We start from the raw sequence: 12778 nt of genomic DNA, 5'->3' as shown, positions 1-12778 counted from the left end.
TATTTCTGCAAAGAGGAAATACAAATAGCCAAAAAGAATATGATTGCTAATAATCCCTCAGCACCAGGGAGGCTCATCCCCAGGAGTCATGTCCCATGCTGAGGGGAAGGTACCAATCACCAGCTGGTGATGCGACTAGAAAAAGACCTTGAATAAAAGAGAAATGTAAAGACAAATGAGTTTATATGTCACTCCTGGGCAGGCTGAACTTTCTTTCACGCTATGCGGCTCTCCTTATGGGGCACACTCCTTGTGCGTGGGGCTCCCCTACACGGAGAACACCCCTTGTGGCATGGCACTCCTTGCACGCATCAACACTGCATGTGGGCCAGCTCCGCACAGGTCAAGGAGGCCCAGGGTTTGAACTGGGGACCGCCCATGTGGTAGGCGGGCGCTTCATCCGTTGAGCCAAGTCTGCTTCCCCCAGCAAGTTTCTTCTAAGTGACAGATATCTGATGATCAAGAATGGAGTTCTATTTCCCAATTTTGTGTCTTTTGGAACAGAAGCAAATACCTTTGTATGTGAACATAGGCAAATATTGTGAAATGCAGCTCTTGTAATCTTCTGACAAACTAACCCCTAAATGGGGCAATGAATCATTTTTAGAAATAATTCTTTGAAAAACTTTCAGGTTTGAAAATGAAAAGATTTCAGAATAACTTCTCAAAAATAACTCTCCGTTTTGGTACGTGACCTGATAAACAATATATTGACTCTGTAATGTGATTTGTATTTTAATAATATATTCTGTCGATTACACTTTGCCCTTAATAAGGGTTAGAGTTATGGTTTCAAACAATTTCTACATATACTTTTTTTTTTTTTTTTTTTGAGGTACCAGGGCCAAGGATTGAACCTGAGACCTGATATGGGGGAAACTGGCACTCAGCTACTGAGCCATATTGGCGACCCTGAGTTGTTTTTTTTTTCCTTCATTTATTTGCTTAGTTTTTTGTTTTGTATTGTTTTGTTTTGTTTTAGGTGGCACTGGGAAGTGAACCCAGAACCTCCCATATGGGAAGCAGGTGCTCATCTGCTTGAGCCACGTCTGCTCCCTAATACATTTTAACATTTTTTTGTCTTTATTTTTTTAATGTTACATTAAAAAAAAATGAGGTCCCCATATACCCCCCATCCCCTCATTTTAACATTTTAAAATAAGCTTCCATTTCCAATGAACTAAGGTGTTTTGTTTTGTTTTGTTTGCCTTATGTGCCTATAGAAGGTAATTTGAGCATACACATACATACACATGCACATATAGGTGTGTGTGTATATATATATATATATATGGGTATTTGGAAGTTTTTAAGTTAATTTTACCTTTGGAATAGTACTAGACTATAGGGACAACTCTGTGAGGAACAGCATGAGCCACTGGAACTCCTTCTCTGAGTTGAGGACAGCAGATCCAGTTCACTGAAGGAAGTGATGAGGCTGTAGCACACCTTCCTGTCTGTTACGTCTGCAGTGCCAGGTCTCAGCACTACAGCTGGACACATCTGCTTCCTCAGCAGCACTGACCTCTAAAGCAACATCTGTCAGAAACAGGATGTTGTTGGTTGAGCTCTTGGTATCAAAGGGACTGTCAACAAGCTCAAGAACATCTCCCTCTGTAAAATGCCCAGAATAGTTTCTGTGCCTCTACACTCCCTGAACAATAGACATGTGCCTTCAATCCAGCCCCTCTCCATTTAGCTGCTATTGTAAATGGGTTTTTTTTTTCTGGTTTTCCACCTCAGATCACTCATTATTAATGTATAGAAACACCACTGATTTTTGCATATTGATCTTGTACCCTGCCACGTTGCTGAATTGTTTATTAGTTCTAATAGCCTTGCAGATTTTTCAGGACTTTATATATATAGGATCGTGTCATCTGCAAATAGAGAAAGATTTTTTTTTTCCTTTCCAATTTGGTTGCTTTTTATTTGATTTTCTTGCCTAATTGCTCTGGCTAGAACTTCTAGGACAATGTTGAATAACAGAGGTGGTAGTGGGCATCCCTTACCAAGGATAAATCCCACTTTATCATTGGGTATAATTCTTTTAATAACCCATTGGATTCGGTTTATAAGTATTTTATTGAGCATTTTTGCATCTATGTTCATAAGATAAATTTGTAATTTTCTGTTCTTGTAGTATCTTTATCTGACTTGGTATTATGGTGATGTTGACCTCATAGAATGAGTTAGGTAGTGTTCCCTTCTCTTCAGTTTTTTGGAAGTGTTTCAACAGGATTGGTATTAATTCTTCTTGGAATGTTTGGTGGAAGCCAACTGATCCTGGGCTTTTTTTGTTGGGAAGTTTTTTGATGCACTGATTCGATCTCTTTACTGGTAATTGGTCTGTTGAGATCTTCTCTTTCTTCTAGAGTCAGTGTAGGCTCTTCGTGTATTTCTAGAAATTTGTCTATTTCATCTAGGCTGTGTAATTTGTTGGCATATAATTCATAGTATCCTTTTTATTTCTGTGGGGTCAGTAGTAATATCCCTTCCCTCATTTCTGATTTTATTTGTTTGCATCATCTCTCTTTAACTTGTCAGTCTAGCTAAAGACTTGTCAATTTTATTGTTCTTTTCAAAGAACCAAATTTTAGTATTTGTTGATGCTCGCTATTAGTTTTTTTATACTCTGTTTTATTTATTTATGCTCTAATCTTTATTTCTTTCTGCTAGCTTTGGGTATTTTGATGTTCTTTTTCTAGTTCCTTCAGCTGTGCAGTTAGGTCTTTGTTTTTAGTTCTTTCTTCCTTCTTAATGTAAGCATTTAGGGCTACAGATTTCCCTCTCAGCACTGCCTTTGCTGCATCCCGTAAGTTTTGATATGTTCTGTTCTCATTTTCATATGTCTTCATATATTTACCAATTTCTTTTGAGGTTTCTTCTATGATCTACTGATCGTTTGAGTGTGTTGTTTAACTTCCAGATATTTGTGAATTTTATAGTTCTCTCCCTGTCATTGACTTCCAGTTTCATTACATTGTGTTCAGAGAAGATGCTTTGTATAATGTTAATCTTTTAAAATTTATTGAGACTTGTTTTGTGGTCTATCCTGGAGAACTATACATATGTACTTAAAAAGAATATATATCCTGCTGTTTGGGGGTCCAATGTTCTGTATATGTCTGTTGGGTTTAGTTCATTTATCATATTATTCAAGTTATGCTTCCTTATTGTGCCTCTGTTTAGATGTTCTATCTATTGATGAGAGGTGGTGTATTAAAGTCTCCAACAATAATTTTAGAGGTATCTCTCCCTTCAGTTTTGCCAGGGTTTGCCTCATATATTTTGGGGTACCATTCACTACATAAATATTTATGATAGTTACTTCTTCTTGATGGATTGACCCTTTTATTAATATATAGTATATGGGAAACAGACTTGGCCCAGTGGTTAGGGCATCTGTCTACCACATGGGAGGTCCGCGGTTCAAACCCTGGGCCTCCTTGACCCATGTGCAGCTGGCCCATGCGCAGTGCTGATGCGTGCAAGAAGTGCCATGCCACACAGGTGTGTCCTCCGTGTAGGGGAGCCCCACGCGCAAGGAGTGCACCCGTAAGGAGAGCCGCCCAGCGCGAAAGAAAGTGCAGCCTGCCCAGGAATGGCGCCGCCCACACTTCCCATGCTGCTGATGACAACAGAAGCAGACAAAGAAACAAGACGCAGCAAAAAGACACGGAGAACAGACAACTGGGAGAGGGGAGGGGAATTAAATAAATAAATAAATCTTTAAAAAATATATATATATATAGTATATGATGTCCCTCTTTGTCTCTTATAGCAGCTTTTGACTTAAAGTTTAATATTTTGTCTGATATTAGTATATCTACCCCAGCTCAGTGTTTGGTTATTTGCATGGATTATCTTTTTCCAGTCTTTCACTTTCAACCTATTTTTGTCTTTGGGTCTAAAGTGAGTCTCTTCTTTTTAAAAAATTTTTATATTATAATCTCTATTTTTAAAGAGGTTTTAGATGACAGAAAAGTTACATTGAAAGCATAAGGGGGGAAATGGACTCAGCCCAGTGGTTAGGGCATCCGTCTACCACATGGGAGGTCTGCGGTTCAAACCCCAGGCCTCCTTAACCCATGTGGAGCTGGCCCACGCGCAGTGCTGATGCGCACGAGTGGTGTGCCACACAGGGGTGTCCCCGGCGTAGGGGAGCCCCACGCGCAAGGAGTGTGCCCCATAAAGAGAGCTGCCCAGCGCGAAAGAAAGTGCAGCCTGCCCAGGAATGGCACCGCCCACACGGAAAGCTGACACAACAAGATGACACAATAAAAAGAAACACATTCCCGTGCTACTGACAACAACAGAAGCAGAAAAGAAGACACAGCAAATAGACACAGAGAACAGACAACTGGGGCGGGGTGGGGGGGAGGAAGGGGAGAGAAATAAAAAAAATAAATAAATCTTTAAAAAGAAAAAAAAAAGCATAAGGGATTCTCATATACCCCATTGTCTACCCCTCCCACATCTTCCCTATTAATAACGTCTTATAATAGTTTGGTGCATTTGTTACAATTGAACAGAAGAAAAGTAACAGAGATTAGAGCAGAGCTAAATGTAATTGAGAATTTTAAAAAACACTAGAAAAAATTAACAAAACCAAAAGCTGGTTCTTTGAGAAGATTGATAAAATTGACAAACTCTTACCTAGAATAACAAATAAAAAAGAGAAAAGATGTAAATAAATAAAAAATGAAAGAGGGAATATCACCACTGATCCCACAGAAATAAAAAGTATCATAAGAGGTTCTTTGAAAAATTGTATGCCACTGGGTTCCTGGCCAGTGGTGCTCTGTCGTGGTCCCTAGGGGAGCAGCGACAGTCTCCCAGATACAGTGGTGGGGACCGGGAGGGAGTGAGGGTTCAACAGTGAGCCCCTGATACTAATGACTATGCTTGTGAGCTGATAAACCCAAAATAATAACAAGGCCTAGAGCAACTTTGTGCCTGGGAATTTCCTTCTGTCAGCCTTCATGTTACTCAAATGTGGCCAGTCTCGAAGCCAAACTCAGCATGTAAATGCAATGCCTTCCCCCCAGCGTGGGACATGACACCCGGGGATGAGCCTCCCTGGCAACGAGGGACCACTATCAACTACCAACTGATGATGCAACTGGAAAATGACCTTATACGGAAGGTTCAATGCGGATCAGCAGAATATCCATGTCTACATAAAATACCATGACTTTAAAATGCTGTTTGACCTAAAGTAAGGGGGAAATGGAAAGGAGAAATGAGTTTATATGGCTACGAGTTTCTAAAAAAGAGTCTGGAGGCTGGCAGAAGGTTTGCCCTCATGCACAACTGAGCAGAGTCAGAGAGACAGATAAAGCAGATACAACCCCCAGATATTGGTTCCTTTGAGGGCTAAAGAGACCCATGGGAGTTATGGTCATGGCCGATGGGGTTAACTACCAGGGCAGATGGCCCCTCTTTGGAAATGGTGTTTATGTGTGATGAATCTGGACTCAGATGGGATCTCCCTTCATAAGACTTTCATGCTAATGTGCTGGAGGTGCAGTTAATGTTGGGGTTTAAGATATATTTAGGGGATTTGAATCTCTGGACGGACAATGTGATAGCCAGATCCTGAGCCTCAACAGACTCCAGCACCTACAATCTGATTTATTGGACTTACCACACTCAGCTAAGATGGAGGTGAAGAAGGACAACCACCACACCATGGAGCCTAGAGTGATTACAACTGAAAATGGGAGGATTGCATCCAGCATCCAGGTGGAATCTGAGCCTCCTCTTGACATAAAGGTGCAATGGACACAACCAATCCAGTGTCCACATAGAAGAGGTGGCATTGATTTGGGAAAAGTGGACATAATGGACAAAGGGTATGGGGAAAGGCAGGAAGAGATGAGAGGTGGAGGCGTCTTCGGGACATGGAGCTGCCCTGGATGGTGCTTCAGAAGTAATCACCGGACATTGTAAATCCTCACAGGGCCTACATGATGGAATAGAGGAGAGTATGGGCCATGATGTGAACCAATGTATATGAGGTGCAGAGGTGCCCAAAGATGTACTTACCAAATCCAATGGATGTGTCATGATGATGGGAACGAGTGTTGTTGGGGGGGGGGGAGAGGGGGGGTGGGGGGGTGGGGTTGAATGGGACCTCACATATATATTTTTAATGTAATATTATTACAAAGTCAATAAAAAATAAAAAAATTAAAAAAAAAAAAGTCATGTCTATAAAAAAAAAAAAAATTGTATGCCAACAAGATGGATAACTTAGATGAAATGGACAAATTTCAGAAACACACAAGTAATCTATATTGATGAAAGAAGAAATAGAAGAACCCGACAGACCATTCACAAGTAGTGAGATTGAAATAATCATCAAAAACCTCCCAACCAAGAAAAGCCCAGGACCAGGTGGCCTCACAGGTGAATTCTACCAATCATTCTGGAAAGAACTAACACCAATCCTGCTTAAACTCTTCCAAAAAGTAGAAGGGGAGGGAACATTACCTAACTCATTCTACGATGCCAATATCATCCTAATCCTAATCCTAATAATCCTAAACCACATAAAGATGCTACAAGAAAAGAAAACTAGGGAAACGGATGTGGCTCAAACAATTGGGCTCCTGTCTACCTTATAGGAGGTATAGGAGCTGGCCCATGTGGTGAGCTGGCCCATGCGGATTGCTGCCCTGTGCAAGGAGTGCCACCTCGCGAGCAAGTGCCAGCCCACGCATGGAGTGCTGGCCCACACAGAGAGCTGATGCAGCAAGATGATGCAACAAAAAGAGACACAGAGGAGAGAAAATAAGAGATGCAACAGACTAGGGAGCTGAGGTGGCGCAAGAGAATGATCACCTCTCTCCCACTCCAGAAGGTCCCAGGATCTGTTCCCTAGCCACCTAGTGAGAATACAAGCAGACACAGAGAGCAGACAATGGAGGGGGGGGGGGGAGGAGAAATAAATTAAAAATAAATAAATCTTCAAAAAAAAAGTAAAGAGGAAAAAACTACCTACCAATATCTCTATGAATTTAGATGCAAAAATCCTCAGCAAAATACTTGCTAATTGTATCCAATAACACATCAAATGAATTGTATACTATGATCAAGTGGGTTTTATCCCAGGTATGTAAACATGGTTCAACATAAGAAATTTAATCAATGTAATGTAGCACATTAACCAATCAAAAGGAAAAAAAATCACATGATCATCTCTATGTGTATAAATCTTCTAGAGGGGATAAACAAGTTCAGTGAAGTGGCAGGATATGAGATCAACACACAAAAATCAATAGATTTCCTGTTTACTAATGAGCAATCTGAAGAGGAAATCAAGAAAAAATTTCATTTACAAAAGCAACTAAAAGAATCAAATATCTAGGAATAAACTTAGCTAACGATGGAACGGACTTGTACATAGAATGCTACACAACATTGTTAAAGGAAATCAAGGAAGACCTAAATAAATGGGATAATAATCCATGTTCATGGATTGGAAGACTAAATATCATTAAGATGTCTATCCTACCCAAATTGACATGCAGATTTAATGCAATCCCAATAAAATTTACAAGAGCATTTTTTTTACTGAACTGGAAAAGCCAATTGTGAAACTTATTTGGAAGGGCAAGGGTCCCTGAATAGCCAAAATCATATTGAAAAAGAAAAAAAAATTGGAGAATCATGCTACCTGACTTTAAAGCATACTACAAAACTACAATGGTCAAAACTGTAAGGTGTTGGCACAAGGATAGATATACTGACCAATGGAACCAAATTGAGGGTTCTGATATAGACCCATGTATATACAGCCAACCAGTATTCAACAAGGCCACCGAGGCCGTTCAACTGGGACACAATAGCCTCTTCAACAAATGCTGCTGGGACAACTGGATAGCCGTATGTGAGAGAATGAGAGGGGATCACCATCTCATGCCCTGTACAAAAATTAAGAGGGATCAAAGACCTAAATGTAAGAGCCAATACCATAAAACTCCTAGGAGATCATGTAGGTAAGCCTCTGTAGCAGTTTGCTATAGTTATGAATTCCAAAAATAGATACTGGATTATGTTTGTAATCTGGTCTTTTACTGGGCATGAATGAGTTATGATTAGGGCTTTGATTGGGCCTCATCATTAGGGTGTTGAGTCCCCACCCCTTGGTGGGTGTGAACTCACAGATAAAAGGCATGGCAAAGGACAGAGTTTGAGTCTTTTTTTTTTTAAGATTTATTTTTTATTTATTTCTTTCCCCTTCCCCCAGTTCTCTGCTCTCTGTGTCCATTCACTGTACATTCTTCTGCATCCGCTTGCATTATTTGGTGGCTCTAGGAAACTGCATCTCTTTTTGGTTGCGTCATCTTGCTGTATCAGCTCTCCATGTGTGCGGCGCCACTCCTGGGTGGGCTGTGCTTTTTTCATGTGAGGCAGCTCTTCTTATGGGGTGCACTCCTTGCATGTAGGGCACCCCTATGTAGGGGTGCCCCCGCGTGGCATGGCACTCCTTGTGCACAGCAGCACCGTGCGTGGGCCAGCTCCACACATGGGTCAGAAGTCCCTGGGGATTGAACTCTGGACCCTCCATATGGTAGATGGACGCTCTGTCAGTTGAGCCACGTCTGCTTCCCAGAGTTGGAGCTTTTTGATGTAAGGATTTTTGATGTTGGAGTTTTGATGTTGGAGTTTGATGCTGTAGCCTCCTGGAGCCCTGGGAAGTAAGCTCACAGAGGAAAGAGAAGCAAGCCCCAGGAAGAGAGGAACCCTGAGCCCAGGAAGAAGCAAGCCCTGGGAAGGAAGGAACCTTGAACCCAGAGAGAAGCAGGACCCTGGAAGGAAGGAACCCAGGAAGCCTGAACGCTAGCAGATGTCGGCAGCCATCTTGCTCCAACATGTGAAAATAGACTTTGGTGAGGGAAGTAACTTATGCCTTATGGCCTGGTATCTGTAAGCTCCTACCCCAAATAAATACCCTTTATAAAAACCAACCAATCTCTGGTATTTTGCATCAGCACCTCTTTGGCTGACTAATACAGCATCTATGAGATTTTTTTTCTCCCTCCTCCCCCCCTTCCCCCCCCCCATTGTCTGCTGTGTCTATTTGCTGTGTGTTCTTCTGTGTCTGCTTGTATTATTCTCATTAGATGGCTCTGGGAACCCATCCTGGGACCTTCTGGAGTGGGAGAGAGGCGATTGTTCTCTTGTGTCACCTAAGCTCCGTAGTTCATTGCATCTCACATTGTCTCTTCTCTGTGTCTCTTTGTTGTGTCATCTTGCATCAGTTCTCTGTGTGGGTGGCACCACTCATGGGTGGGCTGCAATCCTGCGTGGGACAGCACTCCTTGCGCGGGGGGCACTCCTTGCATGCAGCAGCACTCCACATGGGCCAGCTCACCACACGGGCCAGGAGGCCCTGGGTATCAAACTCTGGACCTCCTATGTGGTAGGTGGAAGCTCTATCCATTGAGCCACATCTGCTTCCCCATGTATGAGATCTTGTAGGAAATGGTTTCATGAACTTTATACCCAAACACGAGCAATGAAAAAAAATTGATAAACGGAACCTCCTCAAAATTAAAACCTTTCGTGCTTCAAAGGAGTTTGTCAAGAAAGTGAAAAGGCAATCTACTCAATGGGAGAAAATATTTGGGAACCACTTATGTGATAAGGGTCTAATATCTAGTATATATAAAGAACTCTTTTATCTCAAAAATAAAAAGACAACCCACTTTAAAAAATGGGCAAGGGATTTGAATAGATTCTTTTCCAAAGAGGAAATACAAATGGCTAAAAAGCACATGAAGAGATGCTCAACATCACTAGCTATTAGGGACATGCAAATCAAAATTATAATGATATGTCATCTTAAACCAATAACACTGACTGCTATTAAAACACATAAAACTGCAGGGGTTGGAAAGGATGTGTGGGAACGTAGAATGGTGCAGCCGTGGTGGAGGACAGTCTGGTAAAGTTCCTCAGGAAGCTAACTAAAGAGCTGCTCTAAGAGCCAGCAGTCACACTGCTAGATAAAACCCAGAAGAATTGAAAACAGGAAATTGAACAGATACATGCACACCGATGTTCAGAGCTGATTTTCTGTTACTGTCATCTTCAGTTCTGTTTGATAATTTTTCATAATTTCCACCTATATTGATATTCTCTTTGTGTTCATCTGTCGTTCTCCTGATTTCCTTTAGTTCCTTGTCTGTGTTTTCCTTTAGCACTTTGAGCATACTTAGGACCACTTTTAAAAAGTCATTATCTGGTGTGTCCCTGGCTAGTGCTCCTCACTGATGGCTTCTAATGCTTTACACTTCTTTGGCTGGGCAGTGGCTTCTTATTTCTTCATGTTTTGTGATCTTTTGTTGAGATATCTGTATTTTGATATTTTAATGCACTTTGCTGAATTTAGATTCTGAGGCCCCTGTTCCTTAAGCTTATATCCATCCAGTGTTATAACAGAGCTTTCCTTAAATACCAGGAGCTAACACTCACAACAAAAAGATGATGACGGGAAGCGGACTTGGCCCAGTGGTTAGGGCATCTGTCTGTCACATGAGAGGTCCACCGTTCAAACCCTGGGCCTTCTTGACCCTGGTGGAGCTGGCCCATGTGCAGTGCTGATGCATGCAAGGAGTTCCCTGCCATGCAGGGGTGTCCCCGTGTAAGGGAGCCCCACGCGCAAGGAGTGCACTCCGTAAGGTGAGCCGCCCAGTGCAAAAGAAAATACAGCCTTCCCAGGAACGGCGCCCCACACACGGAGAACTGACACAACAAGATGATGCAACAAAAAGAAATACAGATTCCCGTGCTACTGACAACAACAGAAGTGGACAAAGAAGAAGACGCAGCAAATAGACACAGAGAACAACCAGGGCGGGGCGGGGTAGGGGAGGTGGGGAGGAGGGGAGAGAAATAAATAAATAAGTAAATAAATCTTTAAAAGAAAGATGATGACGATGATAAATACGGCAATGATGAAGAAGAGGAGGAGTAGTAGAAGTAGAAGAAGTAGTAGAACTCTCCCTCAGGATTCATCCCTACAGTGAATTTAGGGAATAACTCCAGGCCAGACCTTAGGGGACCCCCTCAGCCTTGCTGAGCTTGCATCTTGTCTTAGGATGAGTGTATGGCCCTAGGAATTCTTCTGTTATGTGGATACAAATGTCTCCCCTTCCCTCGGGAGCAGCTTCTTCACTGTTCTGGCAGCTGCATTTGTCTTGCAGCCTGTAATCCCTCCCCCAGCATCATGACTTGACTACTTTCCCATAACTCTTGGCACCAATGGCTGGAGGAGAGCTCTGTGAGCACCTTTTACACACAGGCAAGTTCTGGTACAGTGAGTGCCTCAGACCCAGTCCGTGCACGAGGATTGCTCTGCTCCCCCCGGTTCCAGGACAGGGATGCACACCTGGAGCATGAGCCTGCCCCGTGCAGAGCTGGGGAGGGGTGGGGCAAGGTTTGGCCCTACCTTGTGCGGCAGGTCTGTCCAGCAGGAGGAAGAAGCGCAGGGCTGAGTCCCTTGGGAACCAGCCAGCAGCGCAGTCCTGGCCCTGCTTCAGATGCTCTGCTGCGATATGTACAGAAAGCTCCCCTTGCATCATTCTGCCTGCGAGTCTCTAGCTCTCCCAAGGTCTTTCTCCTGTAGGAAAATGGGTGAGGGGCAGGAAGATTAAACCTTACATTCCTCTTGTTTTTTGAGGTACCAAGGCTGGGGATTGAGCCCAGGACCTCATATGTGGGAAGCCAGTGCTCACCCACTAAGCCACATCAGCTCCCCTGAGTTGCTTTTCCATTTGTTTGCTTGTTGTTTGTTTTTGTTTTTAAGCAGCACCAGGAACTGAACCCCGGTCCTCCCATGTGGGAAGCAGGCACTCAACCGCTTGAGCCTCATCCGCGCCCGAGAACTCATTTTTCCTCTGTCCTTCCATCTGGCTCACCTCTCCTGAGACCTTCCTAGCCCTGTGCTGGGTGCTAGGGACGCAGTCCCTGCTCTCTAGGAACCCACATGCCGAGGGAATGAAATGATCCATTAAAAAGGCAATTACTCTTCAGCAATTTCCCAAGCTTTCTTTAGGAATGAAAACCTCTCTTCCTATGTGGCCTTCCCTGTTGGGACATCCATTGATGATGACGGGATGATTCTGGTCACAGCAGGGGTGATGCCGGAGCTCCACATGCTCAGCCTCTCTCTTGTCCAGCCCACCCATCTCACTCTCTAGGGCTCTGGGGGAACCGTCTGAAAATTCTCTCAGGACAGAAAGTAAATGCTGTGGCAAGGGAGGCGCTGAAGATGGTGAGGCAGATGTGCCCGATGTGAGGCAAGGGCAGCCCCTGTTGCGCTGCAGCTTACTGAGGAGGGGCTCAGAATGGTTTGTGGGATCACTTTTATAATCATAGTAAGTCTGCCTAGTCAGGGCTCTTCTAATCCTTATGCACACAGGCTCTGCCTCCCGCCCCAGCCCGAATGAGCTCTAACCTTGCATCAGGTCAACCTTGCTCACCATGTGTGAGCCTCCGCTTCTCTATTCTCCAAATGGGAATAAGTAAAGTATCTCTTTCCCGGGGTTGTTGTAGGGACTACATGAATGATGTAAAGCGTCCATATCAGGACCTGGCATACAGTCAAGTACTTGATGAGTGTTGTCATCAGTAGAGGGGCTATAAATGGAAATAAGAATTGGAGATGACAGTTTGCCTGGAGATGGGGCACCCTGTCCAGTGGACTTAGAACAAACATAAAGGGGGAGGGAAGAGTAAAATGCTCAGAGAAACCTGTGAAACT

Source organism: Dasypus novemcinctus, chromosome 10 (genome assembly GCF_030445035.2).
Source record: "Dasypus novemcinctus isolate mDasNov1 chromosome 10, mDasNov1.1.hap2, whole genome shotgun sequence".
NCBI classification, from domain to species: domain Eukaryota; kingdom Metazoa; phylum Chordata; class Mammalia; order Cingulata; family Dasypodidae; genus Dasypus; species Dasypus novemcinctus.
The sequence above is the reverse complement of the archived record's forward strand: the minus strand, read 5'-3'. Positions refer to the sequence as shown.